The sequence below is a fragment of the Rhodnius prolixus genome, unplaced genomic scaffold (genome assembly GCF_049639745.1).
Source record: "Rhodnius prolixus isolate KJV_2025 unplaced genomic scaffold, Rpr scaffold_11, whole genome shotgun sequence".
NCBI classification, from domain to species: Eukaryota; Metazoa; Arthropoda; class Insecta; order Hemiptera; family Reduviidae; genus Rhodnius; species Rhodnius prolixus.
Window position 1 is genome coordinate 2,911,811 of NW_027411625.1, and position 17,100 is coordinate 2,928,910.

General features: G+C 30.9%; 1 protein-coding gene across 2 annotated transcripts in view; it reads left to right on the plus strand.

Annotated features, from left to right (window-relative positions):
• LOC141459375 (uncharacterized) overlaps positions 1–17,100 on the plus strand; it is a 198,528-nt gene that overhangs the window by 143,627 nt on the left and 37,801 nt on the right. The window lies entirely within an intron of this gene.

A 17,100-nucleotide genomic window follows, 5' to 3' on the forward strand; every position in this document is an offset into this window, starting at 1 on the left:
GTATTGATATGGAATTTTGTTCTCTTGTACACTTTGTTTTTCTCAATTATAAACTATAGTTATTTTGTGCACACATCTAAAAAGGTAGAAGATATAAAGGGTTGAAAATTTTTTGGGTCATGAAATTCTGTAAAATTATGGCCGTACTATATCTCCCACTGTGAACCACGTATTGATATGGAATTTTGTTCTTTTATACACTTTGTTTTTCTCAATTATAAACTATAGTTATTTTGTGCACAGATCTAAAAAGGTAGAAGATATAAAGGGTTGAAAATTTTTTGGGTCATGAAATTCTGTAAAATTATGGCCGTTCTATATCTCCCACTGTGAACCACGTATTGGTATGGAATTTTGTTCTCTTGTACACTTTGTTTTTCTCAATTATAAACTATAGTTATTTGGTGCACAGATCTAAAAAGGTGAAAGATATAAAGGGTTGAAAATTTTTTGGGTCATGAAAGTCTGTAAAATTATGGCCGTTCTATATCTCCCACTGTGAACCACGTATTGATATGGAATTTTGTTCTCTTGTACACTTTGTTTTTCTCAATTATAAACTATAGTTATTTTGTGCACACATCTAAAAAGGTAGAAGATATAAAGGGTTGAAAATTTTTTGGGTCATGAAATTCTGTAAAATTATGGCCGTTCTATATCTCCCACTGTGAACTACGTATTGGTATGGAATTTTGTTCTCTTGTACACTTTGTTTTTCTCAATTATAAACTATAGTTATTTGGTGCACAGATCTAAAAAGGTGAAAGATATAAAGGGTTGAAAATTTTTTGGGTCATGAAATTCTGTAAAATTATGGCCGTTCTATATCTCCCACTGTGAACCACGTATTGGTATGGAATTTTGTTCTCTTGTACACTTTGTTTTTCTCAATTATAAACTATAGTTATTTGGTGCACAGATCTAAAAAGGTGAAAGATATAAAGGGTTGAAAATTTTTTGGGTCATGAAAGTCTGTAAAATTATGGCCGTTCTATATCTCCCACTGTGAACCACGTATTGATATGGAATTTTGTTCTCTTGTACACTTTGTTTTTCTCAATTATAAACTATAGTTATTTTGTGCACACATCTAAAAAGGTAGAAGATATAAAGGGTTGAAAATTTTTTGGGTCATGAAATTCTGTAAAATTATGGCCGTACTATATCTCCCACTGTGAACCACGTATTGATATGGAATTTTGTTCTTTTATACACTTTGTTTTTCTCAATTATAAACTATAGTTATTTTGTGCACAGATCTAAAAAGGTAGAAGATATAAAGGGTTGAAAATTTTTTGGGTCATGAAATTCTGTAAAATTATGGCCGTTCTATTACTCCCACTGTGAACCACGTGTTGATATGGAATTTTGTTCTCTTGTACACTTTGTTTTTCTCAATTATAAACTATAGTTATTTTGTGCACAGATCTAAAAAGGTAGAAGATATAAAGGGTTGAAAATTTTTTGGGTCATGAAAGTCTGTAAAATTATGGCCGTTCTATATCTCCCACTGTGAACCACGTATTGATATGGAATTTTGTTCTCTTGTACACTTTGTTTTTCTCAATTATAAACTATAGTTATTTGGTGCACAGATCTAAAAAGGTGAAAGATATAAAGGGTTGAAAATTTTTTGGGTCATGAAAGTCTGTAAAATTATGGCCGTTCTATATCTCCCACTGTGAACCACGTATTGGTATGGAATTTTGTTCTCTTGTACACTTTGTTTTTCTCAATTATAAACTATAGTTATTTGGTGCACAGATCTAAAAAGGTGAAAGATATAAAGGGTTGAAAATTTTTTGGGTCATGAAAGTCTGTAAAATTATGGCCGTTCTATATCTCCCACTGTGAACCACGTATTGATATGGAATTTTGTTCTCTTGTACACTTTGTTTTTCTCAATTATAAACTATAGTTATTTTGTGCACACATCTAAAAAGGTAGAAGATATAAAGGGTTGAAAATTTTTTGGGTCATGAAATTCTGTAAAATTATGGCCGTTCTATATCTCCCACTGTGAACTACGTATTGGTATGGAATTTTGTTCTCTTGTACACTTTGTTTTTCTCAATTATAAACTATAGTTATTTGGTGCACAGATCTAAAAAGGTGAAAGATATAAAGGGTTGAAAATTTTTTGGGTCATGAAATTCTGTAAAATTATGGCCGTTCTATATCTCCCACTGTGAACCACGTATTGGTATGGAATTTTGTTCTCTTGTACACTTTGTTTTTCTCAATTATAAACTATAGTTATTTGGTGCACAGATCTAAAAAGGTGAAAGATATAAAGGGTTGAAAATTTTTTGGGTCATGAAAGTCTGTAAAATTATGGCCGTTCTATATCTCCCACTGTGAACCACGTATTGATATGGAATTTTGTTCTCTTGTACACTTTGTTTTTCTCAATTATAAACTATAGTTATTTTGTGCACACATCTAAAAAGGTAGAAGATATAAAGGGTTGAAAATTTTTTGGGTCATGAAATTCTGTAAAATTATGGCCGTACTATATCTCCCACTGTGAACCACGTATTGATATGGAATTTTGTTCTTTTATACACTTTGTTTTTCTCAATTATAAACTATAGTTATTTTGTGCACAGATCTAAAAAGGTAGAAGATATAAAGGGTTGAAAATTTTTTGGGTCATGAAATTCTGTAAAATTATGGCCGTTCTATTACTCCCACTGTGAACCACGTGTTGATACGGAATTTTGTTCTCTTGTACACTTTGTTTTTCTCAATTATAAACTATAGTTATTTTGTGCACAGATCTAAAAAGGTAGAAGATATAAAGGGTTGAAAATTTTTTGGGTCATGAAAGTCTGTAAAATTATGGCCGTTCTATATCTCCCACTGTGAACCACGTATTGATATGGAATTTTGTTCTCTTGTACACTTTGTTTTTCTCAATTATAAACTATAGTTATTTTGTGCACACATCTAAAAAGGTAGAAGATATAAAGGGTTGAAAATTTTTTGGGTCATGAAATTCTGTAAAATTATGGCCGTTCTATATCTCCCACTGTGAACTACGTATTGGTATGGAATTTTGTTCTCTTGTACACTTTGTTTTTCTCAATTATAAACTATAGTTATTTGGTGCACAGATCTAAAAAGGTGAAAGATATAAAGGGTTGAAAATTTTTTGGGTCATGAAATTCTGTAAAATTATGGCCGTTCTATATCTCCCACTGTGAACCACGTATTGGTATGGAATTTTGTTCTCTTGTACACTTTGTTTTTCTCAATTATAAACTATAGTTATTTGGTGCACAGATCTAAAAAGGTGAAAGATATAAAGGGTTGAAAATTTTTTGGGTCATGAAAGTCTGTAAAATTATGGCCGTTCTATATCTCCCACTGTGAACCACGTATTGATATGGAATTTTGTTCTCTTGTACACTTTGTTTTTCTCAATTATAAACTATAGTTATTTTGTGCACACATCTAAAAAGGTAGAAGATATAAAGGGTTGAAAATTTTTTGGGTCATGAAATTCTGTAAAATTATGGCCGTACTATATCTCCCACTGTGAACCACGTATTGATATGGAATTTTGTTCTTTTATACACTTTGTTTTTCTCAATTATAAACTATAGTTATTTTGTGCACAGATCTAAAAAGGTAGAAGATATAAAGGGTTGAAAATTTTTTGGGTCATGAAATTCTGTAAAATTATGGCCGTTCTATTACTCCCACTGTGAACCACGTGTTGATATGGAATTTTGTTCTCTTGTACACTTTGTTTTTCTCAATTATAAACTATAGTTATTTTGTGCACAGATCTAAAAAGGTAGAAGATATAAAGGGTTGAAAATTTTTTGGGTCATGAAAGTCTGTAAAATTATGGCCGTTCTATATCTCCCACTGTGAACCACGTATTGATATGGAATTTTGTTCTCTTGTACACTTTGTTTTTCTCAATTATAAACTATAGTTATTTTGTGCACACATCTAAAAAGGTAGAAGATATAAAGGGTTGAAAATTTTTTGGGTCATGAAATTCTGTAAAATTATGGCCGTTCTATATCTCCCACTGTGAACTACGTATTGGTATGGAATTTTGTTCTCTTGTACACTTTGTTTTTCTCAATTATAAACTATAGTTATTTGGTGCACAGATCTAAAAAGGTGAAAGATATAAAGGGTTGAAAATTTTTTGGGTCATGAAAGTCTGCAAAATTATGGCCGTTCTATATCTCCCACTGTGAACCACGTATTGATATGGAATTTTGTTCTCTTGTACACTTTGTTTTTCTCAATTATAAACTATAGTTATTTTGTGCACAGATCTAAAAAGGTAGAAGATATAAAGGGTTGAAAATTTTTTGGGTCATGAAATTCTGTAAAATTGTGGCCGTACTATATCTCCCACTGTGAACCACGTATTGATATGGAATTTTGTTCTTTTATACACTTTGTTTTTCTCAATTATAAACTATAGTTATTTTATGCACAGATCTAAAAAGGTAGAAGATATAAAGGGTTGAAAATTTTTTGGGTCATGAAATTCTGTAAAATTATGGCCGTTCTATTACTCCCACTGTGAACCACGTGTTGATATGGAATTTTGTTCTCTTGTACACTTTGTTTTTCTCAATTATAAACTATAGTTATTTTGTGCACAGATCTAAAAAGGTAGAAGATATAAAGGGTTGAAAATTTTTTGGGTTATGAAAGTCTGTAAAATTATGGCCTTTCTATATCTCCCACTGTGAACCACGTATTGATATGGAATTTTGTTCTCTTGTACACTTTGTTTTTCTCAATTATTAATTATAGTTATTTTGTGCACAGATCTAAAAAGGTAGAAGATATAAAGGGTTGAAAATTTTTTGGGTCATGAAAGTCTGTAAAATTATGGCCGTCTATATCTCCCACTGTGAACAACGTATTGATATGGAATTTTGTTCTCTTATACACTTTGTTTTTCTCAATTATAAACTATAGTTATTTTGTGCACAGATCTAAAAAGATAGAAGATATAAAGGGTTGAAAATTTTTTGGGTCATGAAATTCTATAAAATTATGGCCGTTTTATTACTCCCACTGTGAACCACGTATTGATATGGAATTTTGTTATCTTGTACACTTTGTTTTTCTCAATTATAAACTATAGTTATTTTGTGCACAGATCTAAAAAGGTAGAAGATATAAAGGGTTGAAAATTTTTTGGGTCATGAAATTCTGTAAAATTGTGGCCGTACTATATCTCCCACTGTGAACCACGTATTGATATGGAATTTTGTTCTTTTATACACTTTGTTTTTCTCAATTATAAACTATAGTTATTTTGTGCACAGATCTAAAAAGGTAGAAGATATAAAGGGTTGAAAATGTTTTGGGTCATGAAATTCTGTAAAATTATGGCCGTTCTATTACTCCCACTGTGAACCACGTGTTGATATGGAATTTTGTTCTCTTGTACACTTTGTTTTTCTCAATTATAAACTATAGTTATTTTGTGCACAGATCTAAAAAGGTAGAAGATATAAAGGGTTGAAAATTTTTTGGGTCATGAAATTCTGTAAAATTGTGGCCGTACTATATCTCCCACTGTGAACCACGTATTGATATGGAATTTTGTTCTTTTATACACTTCGTTTTTCTCAATTATAAACTATAGTTATTTTGTGCACAGATCTAAAAAGGTAGAAGATATAAAGGGTTGAAAATTTTTTGTGTCATGAAAGTCTCTAAAATTATGGCCGTTCTATATGTCCCACTGTGAACCACGTATTGATATGGAATTTTGTTCTCTTGTACACTTTGTTTTTCTCAATTATAAACTATAGTTATTTTGAGCACAGATCTAAAAAGGTACAAGATATAAAGGGTTGAAAATTTTTTGGGTCATGAAATTCTGTAAAATTGTGGCCGTACTATATCTCCCACTGTGAACCACGTATTGATATGGAATTTTGTTCTTTTATACACTTTGTTTTTCTCAATTATAAACTATAGTTATTTTGTGCACAGATCTAAAAAGGTAGAAGATATAAAGGGTTGAAAATTTTTTGGGTCATGAAATTCTGTAAAATTATGGCCGTTCTATTACTCCCACTGTGAACCACGTGTTGATATGGAATTTTGTTCTCTTGTACACTTTGTTTTTCTCAATTATAAACTATAGTTATTTTGTGCTCAGATCTAAAAAGGTAGAAGATATAAAGGGTTGAAAATTTTTTGTGTCATGAAAGTCTCTAAAATTATGGCCGTTCTATATGTCCCACTGTGAACCACGTATTGATATGGAATTTTGTTCTCTTGTACACTTTGTTTTTCTCAATTATAAACTATAGTTATTTTGAGCACAGATCTAAAAAGGTACAAGATATAAAGGGTTGAAAATTTTTTGGGTCATGAAATTCTGTAAAATTGTGGCCGTACTATATCTCCCACTGTGAACCACGTATTGATATGGAATTTTGTTCTCTTATACACTTTGTTTTTCTCAATTATAAACTATAGTTATTTTGTGCACAGATCTAAAAAGGTAGAAGATGTAAAGGGTTGAAAATTTTTTGGGTCATGAAATTTCGTAAAATTATGGCCCTTCTATTACTCCCACTGTGAACCACGTATTGATATGGAATTTTGTTCTTTTATACACTATGTTTTTCTCAATTATAAACTACAGTTATTTTGTGCACAGATCTAAAAAGGTAGAAGATATAAAGGGTTGAACATTTATTGGGTCATGAAATTCTGTAAAATTATGGCCGTTCTATTACTCCCACTGTGAACCACGTGTTGATATGGAATTTTGTTCTCTTGTACACTTTGTTTTTCTCAATTATAAACTATAGTTATTTGGTGCACAGATCTAAAAAGGTGAAAGATATAAAGGGTTGAAAATATTTTGGGTCATGAAAGTCTGTAAAATTATGGCCGTTCTATATCTCCCACTGTGAACCACGTATTGATATGGAATTTTGTTCTCTTGTACACTTTGTTTTTCTCAATTATAAACTATAGTTATTTTGTGCACACATCTAAAAAGGTAGAAGATATAAAGGGTTGAAAATTTTTTGGGTCATGAAATTCTGTAAAATTATGGCCGTTCTATATCTCCCACTGTGAACTACGTATTGGTATGGAATTTTGTTCTCTTGTACACTTTGTTTTTCTCAATTATAAACTATAGTTATTTGGTGCACAGATCTAAAAAGGTGAAAGATATAAAGGGTTGAAAATTTTTTGGGTCATGAAAGTCTGCAAAATTATGGCCGTTCTATATCTCCCACTGTGAACCACGTATTGATATGGAATTTTGTTCTCTTGTACACTTTGTTTTTCTCAATTATAAACTATAGTTATTTTGTGCACAGATCTAAAAAGGTAGAAGATATAAAGGGTTGAAAATTTTTTGGGTCATGAAATTCTGTAAAATTGTGGCCGTACTATATCTCCCACTGTGAACCACGTATTGATATGGAATTTTGTTCTTTTATACACTTTGTTTTTCTCAATTATAAACTATAGTTATTTTATGCACAGATCTAAAAAGGTAGAAGATATAAAGGGTTGAAAATTTTTTGGGTCATGAAATTCTGTAAAATTATGGCCGTTCTATTACTCCCACTGTGAACCACGTGTTGATATGGAATTTTGTTCTCTTGTACACTTTGTTTTTCTCAATTATAAACTATAGTTATTTTGTGCACAGATCTAAAAAGGTAGAAGATATAAAGGGTTGAAAATTTTTTGGGTTATGAAAGTCTGTAAAATTATGGCCTTTCTATATCTCCCACTGTGAACCACGTATTGATATGGAATTTTGTTCTCTTGTACACTTTGTTTTTCTCAATTATTAATTATAGTTATTTTGTGCACAGATCTAAAAAGGTAGAAGATATAAAGGGTAGAAAATTTTTTGGGTCATGAAAGTCTGTAAAATTATGGCCGTCTATATCTCCCACTGTGAACAACGTATTGATATGGAATTTTGTTCTCTTATACACTTTGTTTTTCTCAATTATAAACTATAGTTATTTTGTGCACAGATCTAAAAAGATAGAAGATATAAAGGGTTGAAAATTTTTTGGGTCATGAAATTCTATAAAATTATGGCCGTTTTATTACTCCCACTGTGAACCACGTATTGATATGGAATTTTGTTCTCTTGTACACTTTGTTTTTCTCAATTATAAACTATAGTTATTTTGTGCACAGATCTAAAAAGGTAGAAGATATAAAGGGTTGAAAATTTTTTGGGTCATGAAATTCTGTAAAATTGTGGCCGTACTATATCTCCCACTGTGAACCACGTATTGATATGGAATTTTGTTCTTTTATACACTTTGTTTTTCTCAATTATAAACTATAGTTATTTTGTGCACAGATCTAAAAAGGTAGAAGATATAAAGGGTTGAAAATGTTTTGGGTCATGAAATTCTGTAAAATTATGGCCGTTCTATTACTCCCACTGTGAACCACGTGTTGATATGGAATTTTGTTCTCTTGTACACTTTGTTTTTCTCAATTATAAACTATAGTTATTTTGTGCACAGATCTAAAAAGGTAGAAGATATAAAGGGTTGAAAATTTTTTGGGTCATGAAATTCTGTAAAATTGTGGCCGTACTATATCTCCCACTGTGAACCACGTATTGATATGGAATTTTGTTCTTTTATACACTTCGTTTTTCTCAATTATAAACTATAGTTATTTTATGCACAGATCTAAAAAGGTAGAAGATATAAAGGGTTGAAAATTTTTTGTGTCATGAAAGTCTCTAAAATTATGGCCGTTCTATATGTCCCACTGTGAACCACGTATTGATATGGAATTTTGTTCTCTTGTACACTTTGTTTTTCTCAATTATAAACTATAGTTATTTTGAGCACAGATCTAAAAAGGTACAAGATATAAAGGGTTGAAAATTTTTTGGGTCATGAAATTCTGTAAAATTGTGGCCGTACTATATCTCCCACTGTGAACCACGTATTGATATGGAATTTTGTTCTTTTATACACTTTGTTTTTCTCAATTATAAACTATAGTTATTTTGTGCACAGATCTAAAAAGGTAGAAGATATAAAGGGTTGAAAATTTTTTGGGTCATGAAATTCTGTAAAATTATGGCCGTTCTATTACTCCCACTGTGAACCACGTGTTGATATGGAATTTTGTTCTCTTGTACACTTTGTTTTTCTCAATTATAAACTATAGTTATTTTGTGCTCAGATCTAAAAAGGTAGAAGATATAAAGGGTTGAAAATTTTTTGTGTCATGAAAGTCTCTAAAATTATGGCCGTTCTATATGTCCCACTGTGAACCACGTATTGATATGGAATTTTGTTCTCTTGTACACTTTGTTTTTCTCAATTATAAACTATAGTTATTTTGAGCACAGATCTAAAAAGGTACAAGATATAAAGGGTTGAAAATTTTTTGGGTCATGAAATTCTGTAAAATTGTGGCCGTACTATATCTCCCACTGTGAACCACGTATTGATATGGAATTTTGTTCTCTTATACACTTTGTTTTTCTCAATTATAAACTATAGTTATTTTGTGCACAGATCTATAAAGGTAGAAGATGTAAAGGGTTGAAAATTTTTTGGGTCATGAAATTTCGTAAAATTATGGCCCTTCTATTACTCCCACTGTGAACCACGTATTGATATGGAATTTTGTTCTTTTATACACTTTGTTTTTCTCAATTATAAACTATAGTTATTTTGTGCACAGATCTAAAAAGGTAGAAGATATAATGGGTTGAACATTTATTGGGTCATGAAATTCTGTAAAATTATGGCCGTTCTATTACTCCCACTGTGAACCACGTGTTGATATGGAATTTTGTTCTCTTGTACACTTTGTTTTTCTCAATTATAAACTATAGTTATTTGGTGCACAGATCTAAAAAGGTGAAAGATATAAAGGGTTGAAAATATTTTGGGTCATGAAAGTCTGTAAAATTATGGCCGTTCTATATCTCCCACTGTGAACCACGTATTGATATGGAATTTTGTTCTCTTGTACACTTTGTTTTTCTCAATTATAAACTATAGTTATTTTGTGCACACATCTAAAAAGGTAGAAGATATAAAGGGTTGAAAATTTTTTGGGTCATGAAATTCTGTAAAATTATGGCCGTTCTATATCTCCCACTGTGAACTACGTATTGGTATGGAATTTTGTTCTCTTGTACACTTTGTTTTTCTCAATTATAAACTATAGTTATTTGGTGCACAGATCTAAAAAGGTGAAAGATATAAAGGGTTGAAAATTTTTTGGGTCATGAAAGTCTGCAAAATTATGGCCGTTCTATATCTCCCACTGTGAACCACGTATTGATATGGAATTTTGTTCTCTTGTACACTTTGTTTTTCTCAATTATAAACTATAGTTATTTTGTGCACAGATCTAAAAAGGTAGAAGATATAAAGGGTTGAAAATTTTTTGGGTCATGAAATTCTGTAAAATTGTGGCCGTACTATATCTCCCACTGTGAACCACGTATTGATATGGAATTTTGTTCTTTTATACACTTTGTTTTTCTCAATTATAAACTATAGTTATTTTATGCACAGATCTAAAAAGGTAGAAGATATAAAGGGTTGAAAATTTTTTGGGTCATGAAATTCTGTAAAATTATGGCCGTTCTATTACTCCCACTGTGAACCACGTGTTGATATGGAATTTTGTTCTCTTGTACACTTTGTTTTTCTCAATTATAAACTATAGTTATTTTGTGCACAGATCTAAAAAGGTAGAAGATATAAAGGGTTGAAAATTTTTTGGGTTATGAAAGTCTGTAAAATTATGGCCTTTCTATATCTCCCACTGTGAACCACGTATTGATATGGAATTTTGTTCTCTTGTACACTTTGTTTTTCTCAATTATAAACTATAGTTATTTGGTGCACAGATCTAAAAAGGTGAAAGATATAAAGGGTTGAAAATTTTTTGGGTCATGAAAGTCTGCAAAATTATGGCCGTTCTATATCTCCCACTGTGAACCACGTATTGATATGGAATTTTGTTCTCTTGTACACTTTGTTTTTCTCAATTATAAACTATAGTTATTTTGTGCACAGATCTAAAAAGGTAGAAGATATAAAGGGTTGAAAATTTTTTGGGTCATGAAATTCTGTAAAATTGTGGCCGTACTATATCTCCCACTGTGAACCACGTATTGATATGGAATTTTGTTCTTTTATACACTTTGTTTTTCTCAATTATAAACTATAGTTATTTTATGCACAGATCTAAAAAGGTAGAAGATATAAAGGGTTGAAAATTTTTTGGGTCATGAAATTCTGTAAAATTATGGCCGTTCTATTACTCCCACTGTGAACCACGTGTTGATATGGAATTTTGTTCTCTTGTACACTTTGTTTTTCTCAATTATAAACTATAGTTATTTTGTGCACAGATCTAAAAAGGTAGAAGATATAAAGGGTTGAAAATTTTTTGGGTTATGAAAGTCTGTAAAATTATGGCCTTTCTATATCTCCCACTGTGAACCACGTATTGATATGGAATTTTGTTCTCTTGTACACTTTGTTTTTCTCAATTATTAATTATAGTTATTTTGTGCACAGATCTAAAAAGGTAGAAGATATAAAGGGTAGAAAATTTTTTGGGTCATGAAAGTCTGTAAAATTATGGCCGTCTATATCTCCCACTGTGAACAACGTATTGATATGGAATTTTGTTCTCTTATACACTTTGTTTTTCTCAATTATAAACTATAGTTATTTTGTGCACAGATCTAAAAAGATAGAAGATATAAAGGGTTGAAAATTTTTTGGGTCATGAAATTCTATAAAATTATGGCCGTTTTATTACTCCCACTGTGAACCACGTATTGATATGGAATTTTGTTCTCTTGTACACTTTGTTTTTCTCAATTATAAACTATAGTTATTTTGTGCACAGATCTAAAAAGGTAGAAGATATAAAGGGTTGAAAATTTTTTGGGTCATGAAATTCTGTAAAATTGTGGCCGTACTATATCTCCCACTGTGAACCACGTATTGATATGGAATTTTGTTCTTTTATACACTTTGTTTTTCTCAATTATAAACTATAGTTATTTTGTGCACAGATCTAAAAAGGTAGAAGATATAAAGGGTTGAAAATGTTTTGGGTCATGAAATTCTGTAAAATTATGGCCGTTCTATTACTCCCACTGTGAACCACGTGTTGATATGGAATTTTGTTCTCTTGTACACTTTGTTTTTCTCAATTATAAACTATAGTTATTTTGTGCACAGATCTAAAAAGGTAGAAGATATAAAGGGTTGAAAATTTTTTGGGTCATGAAATTCTGTAAAATTGTGGCCGTACTATATCTCCCACTGTGAACCACGTATTGATATGGAATTTTGTTCTTTTATACACTTCGTTTTTCTCAATTATAAACTATAGTTATTTTGTGCACAGATCTAAAAAGGTAGAAGATATAAAGGGTTGAAAATTTTTTGTGTCATGAAAGTCTCTAAAATTATGGCCGTTCTATATGTCCCACTGTGAACCACGTATTGATATGGAATTTTGTTCTCTTGTACACTTTGTTTTTCTCAATTATAAACTATAGTTATTTTGAGCACAGATCTAAAAAGGTACAAGATATAAAGGGTTGAAAATTTTTTGGGTCATGAAATTCTGTAAAATTGTGGCCGTACTATATCTCCCACTGTGAACCACGTATTGATATGGAATTTTGTTCTTTTATACACTTTGTTTTTCTCAATTATAAACTATAGTTATTTTGTGCACAGATCTAAAAAGGTAGAAGATATAAAGGGTTGAAAATTTTTTGGGTCATGAAATTCTGTAAAATTATGGCCGTTCTATTACTCCCACTGTGAACCACGTGTTGATATGGAATTTTGTTCTCTTGTACACTTTGTTTTTCTCAATTATAAACTATAGTTATTTTGTGCTCAGATCTAAAAAGGTAGAAGATATAAAGGGTTGAAAATTTTTTGTGTCATGAAAGTCTCTAAAATTATGGCCGTTCTATATGTCCCACTGTGAACCACGTATTGATATGGAATTTTGTTCTCTTGTACACTTTGTTTTTCTCAATTATAAACTATAGTTATTTTGAGCACAGATCTAAAAAGGTACAAGATATAAAGGGTTGAAAATTTTTTGGGTCATGAAATTCTGTAAAATTGTGGCCGTACTATATCTCCCACTGTGAACCACGTATTGATATGGAATTTTGTTCTCTTATACACTTTGTTTTTCTCAATTATAAACTATAGTTATTTTGTGCACAGATCTAAAAAGGTAGAAGATGTAAAGGGTTGAAAATTTTTTGGGTCATGAAATTTCGTAAAATTATGGCCCTTCTATTACTCCCACTGTGAACCACGTATTGATATGGAATTTTGTTCTTTTATACACTTTGTTTTTCTCAATTATAAACTATAGTTATTTTGTGCACAGATCTAAAAAGGTAGAAGATATAAAGGGTTGAACATTTATTGGGTCATGAAATTCTGTAAAATTATGGCCGTTCTATTACTCCCACTGTGAACCACGTGTTGATATGGAATTTTGTTCTCTTGTACACTTTGTTTTTCTCAATTATAAACTATAGTTATTTGGTGCACAGATCTAAAAAGGTGAAAGATATAAAGGGTTGAAAATATTTTGGGTCATGAAAGTCTGTAAAATTATGGCCGTTCTATATCTCCCACTGTGAACCACGTATTGATATGGAATTTTGTTCTCTTGTACACTTTGTTTTTCTCAATTATAAACTATAGTTATTTTGTGCACAGATCTAAAAAGGTAGAAGATATAAAGGGTTGAAAATTTTTTGGGTCATGAAATTCTGTAAAATTGTGGCCGTACTATATCTCCCACTGTGAACCACGTATTGATATGGAATTTTGTTCTTTTATACACTTTGTTTTTCTCAATTATAAACTATAGTTATTTTATGCACAGATCTAAAAAGGTAGAAGATATAAAGGGTTGAAAATTTTTTGGGTCATGAAATTCTGTAAAATTATGGCCGTTCTATTACTCCCACTGTGAACCACGTGTTGATATGGAATTTTGTTCTCTTGTACACTTTGTTTTTCTCAATTATAAACTATAGTTATTTTGTGCACAGATCTAAAAAGGTAGAAGATATAAAGGGTTGAAAATGTTTTGGGTCATGAAATTCTGTAAAATTGTGGCCGTACTATATCTCCCACTGTGAACCACGTATTGATATGGAATTTTGTTCTTTTATACACTTTGTTTTTCTCAATTATAAACTATAGTTATTTTGTGCACAGATCTAAAAAGGTAGAAGATATAAAGGGTTGAAAATTTTTTGGGTCATGAAATTCTGTAAAATTGTGGCCGTACTATATCTCCCACTGTGAACCACGTATTGATATGGAATTTTGTTCTTTTATACACTTTGTTTTTCTCAATTATAAACTATAGTTATTTTGTGCACAGATCTAAAAAGGTAGAAGATATAAAGGGTTGAAAATTTTTTGGGTCATGAAATTCTGTAAAATTATGGCCGTTCTATTACTCCCACTGTGAACCACGTGTTGATATGGAATTTTGTTCTCTTGTACACTTTGTTTTTCTCAATTATAAACTATAGTTATTTTGTGCACAGATCTAAAAAGGTAGAAGATATAAAGGGTTGAAAATTTTTTGTGTCATGAAAGTCTCTAAAATTATGGCCGTTCTATATGTCCCTCTGTGAACCACGTATTGATATAGAATTTTGTTCTCTTGTACACTTTGTTTTTCTCAATTATAAACTATAGTTATTTTGAGCACAGATCTAAAAAGGTACAAGATATAAAGGGTTGAAAATTTTTTGGGTCATGAAATTCTGTAAAATTGTGGCCGTACTATATCTCCCACTGTGAACCACGTATTGATATGGAATTTTGTTCTTTTATACACTTTGTTTTTCTCAATTATAAACTATAGTTATTTTGTGCACAGATCTAAAAAGGTAGAAGATATAAAGGGTTGAAAATTTTTTGGGTCATGAAATTCTGTAAAATTGTGGCCGTACTATATCTCCCAGTGTGAACCACGTATTGATATGGAATTTTGTTCTTTTATACACTTTGTTTTTCTCAATTATAAACTATAGTTATTTTGTGCACAGATCTAAAAAGGTAGAAGATATAAAGGGTTGAAAATTTTTTGGGTCATGAAATTCTGTAAAATTATGGCCGTTCTATTACTCCCACTGTGAACCACGTGTTGATATGGAATTTTGTTCTCTTGTACACTTTGTTTTTCTCAATTATAAACTATAGTTATTTTGTGCACAGATCTAAAAAGGTAGAAGATATAAAGGGTTGAAAATTTTTTGTGTCATGAAAGTCTCTAAAATTATGGCCGTTCTATATGTCCCACTGTGAACCACGTATTGATATGGAATTTTGTTCTCTTGTACACTTTGTTTTTCTCAATTATAAACTATAGTTATTTTGAGCACAGATCCAAAAAGGTACAAGATATAAAGGGTTGAAAATTTTTTGGGTCATGAAATTCTGTAAAATTGTGGCCGTACTATATCTCCCACTGTGAACCACGTATTGATATGGAATTTTGTTCTTTTATACACTTTGTTTTTCTCAATTATAAACTATAGTTATTTTGTGCACAGATCTAAAAAGGTAGAAGATATAAAGGGTTGAACATTTATTGGGTCATGAAATTCTGTAAAATTATGGCCGTTCTATTACTCCCACTGTGAACCACGTGTTGATATGGAATTTTGTTCTCTTGTACACTTTGTTTTTCTCAATTATAAACTATAGTTATTTGGTGCACAGATCTAAAAAGGTGAAAGATATAAAGGGTTGAAAATTTTTTGGGTCATGAAAGTCTGTAAAATTATGGCCGTTCTATATCTCCCACTGTGAACCACGTATTGATATGGAATTTTGTTCTCTTGTACACTTTGTTTTTCTCAATTATAAACTATAGTTATTTTGTGCACAGATCTAAAAAGGTAGAAGATGTAAAGGGTTGAAAATTTATTGGGTCATGAAATTCTGTAAAATTGTGGCCGTACTATATCTCCCACTGTGAACCACGTATTGATATGGAATTTTGTTCTCTTGTACACTTTGTTTTTCTCAATTATAAACTATAGTTATTTTGTGCACAGATCTAAAAAGGTAGAAGATATAAAGGGTTGAAAATGTTTTGGGTCATGAAATTCTGTAAAATTATGGCCGTTCTATTACTACCACTGTGAACCACGTATTGATGTGGAATTTTGTTCTCTTGTACACTTTGTTTTTCTCAATTATAAACTATAGTTATTTTGTGCACAGATCTATAAAGGTAGAAGATATAAAGGGTTGAAAATTTTTTGGGTCATGAAATTCTGTAAAATTATGGCCGTTCTATTACTCCCACTGTGAACCACGTATTAATATGGAATTTTGTTCTCTTGTACACTTTGTTTTTCTCAATTATAAACTATAGTTATTTTGTGCACAGATCTAAAAAGGTAGAAGATATAAATGGTTGAAAATTTTTTGGGTCATGAAAGTCTGTAAAATTATGGCCGTTCTATATCTCCCACTGTGAACCATGTATTGATATGGAATTTTGTTCTCTTGTACACTTTGTTTTTCTCAATTATAAACTATAGTTATTTTGTGCACAGATCTAAAAAGGTAGAAGATATAAAGGGTTGAAAATTTTTTGGGTCATGAAATTCTGTAAAATTATGGCCGTTCTATTACTCCCACTGTGAACCACGTGTTGATATGGAATTTTGTTTTCTTGTACACTTTGTTTTTCTCAATTATAAACTATAGTTATTTTGTGCACAGATCTAAAAAGGTAGAAGATATAAAGGGTTGAAAATTTTTTGGGTCATGAAAGTCTGTAAAATTATGGCCGTTCTATATCTCCCACTGTGAACCATGTATTGATATGGAATTTTGTTCTCTTGTACACTTTGTTTTTCTCAATTATAAACTATAGTTATTTTGTGCACAGATCTAAAAAGGTAGAAGATATAAAGGGTTGAAAATTTTTTGGGTCATGAAATTCTGTAAAATTATGGACGTTCTATTACTCCCACTGTGAACCACGTGTTGATATGGAATTTTGTTCTCTTGTACACTT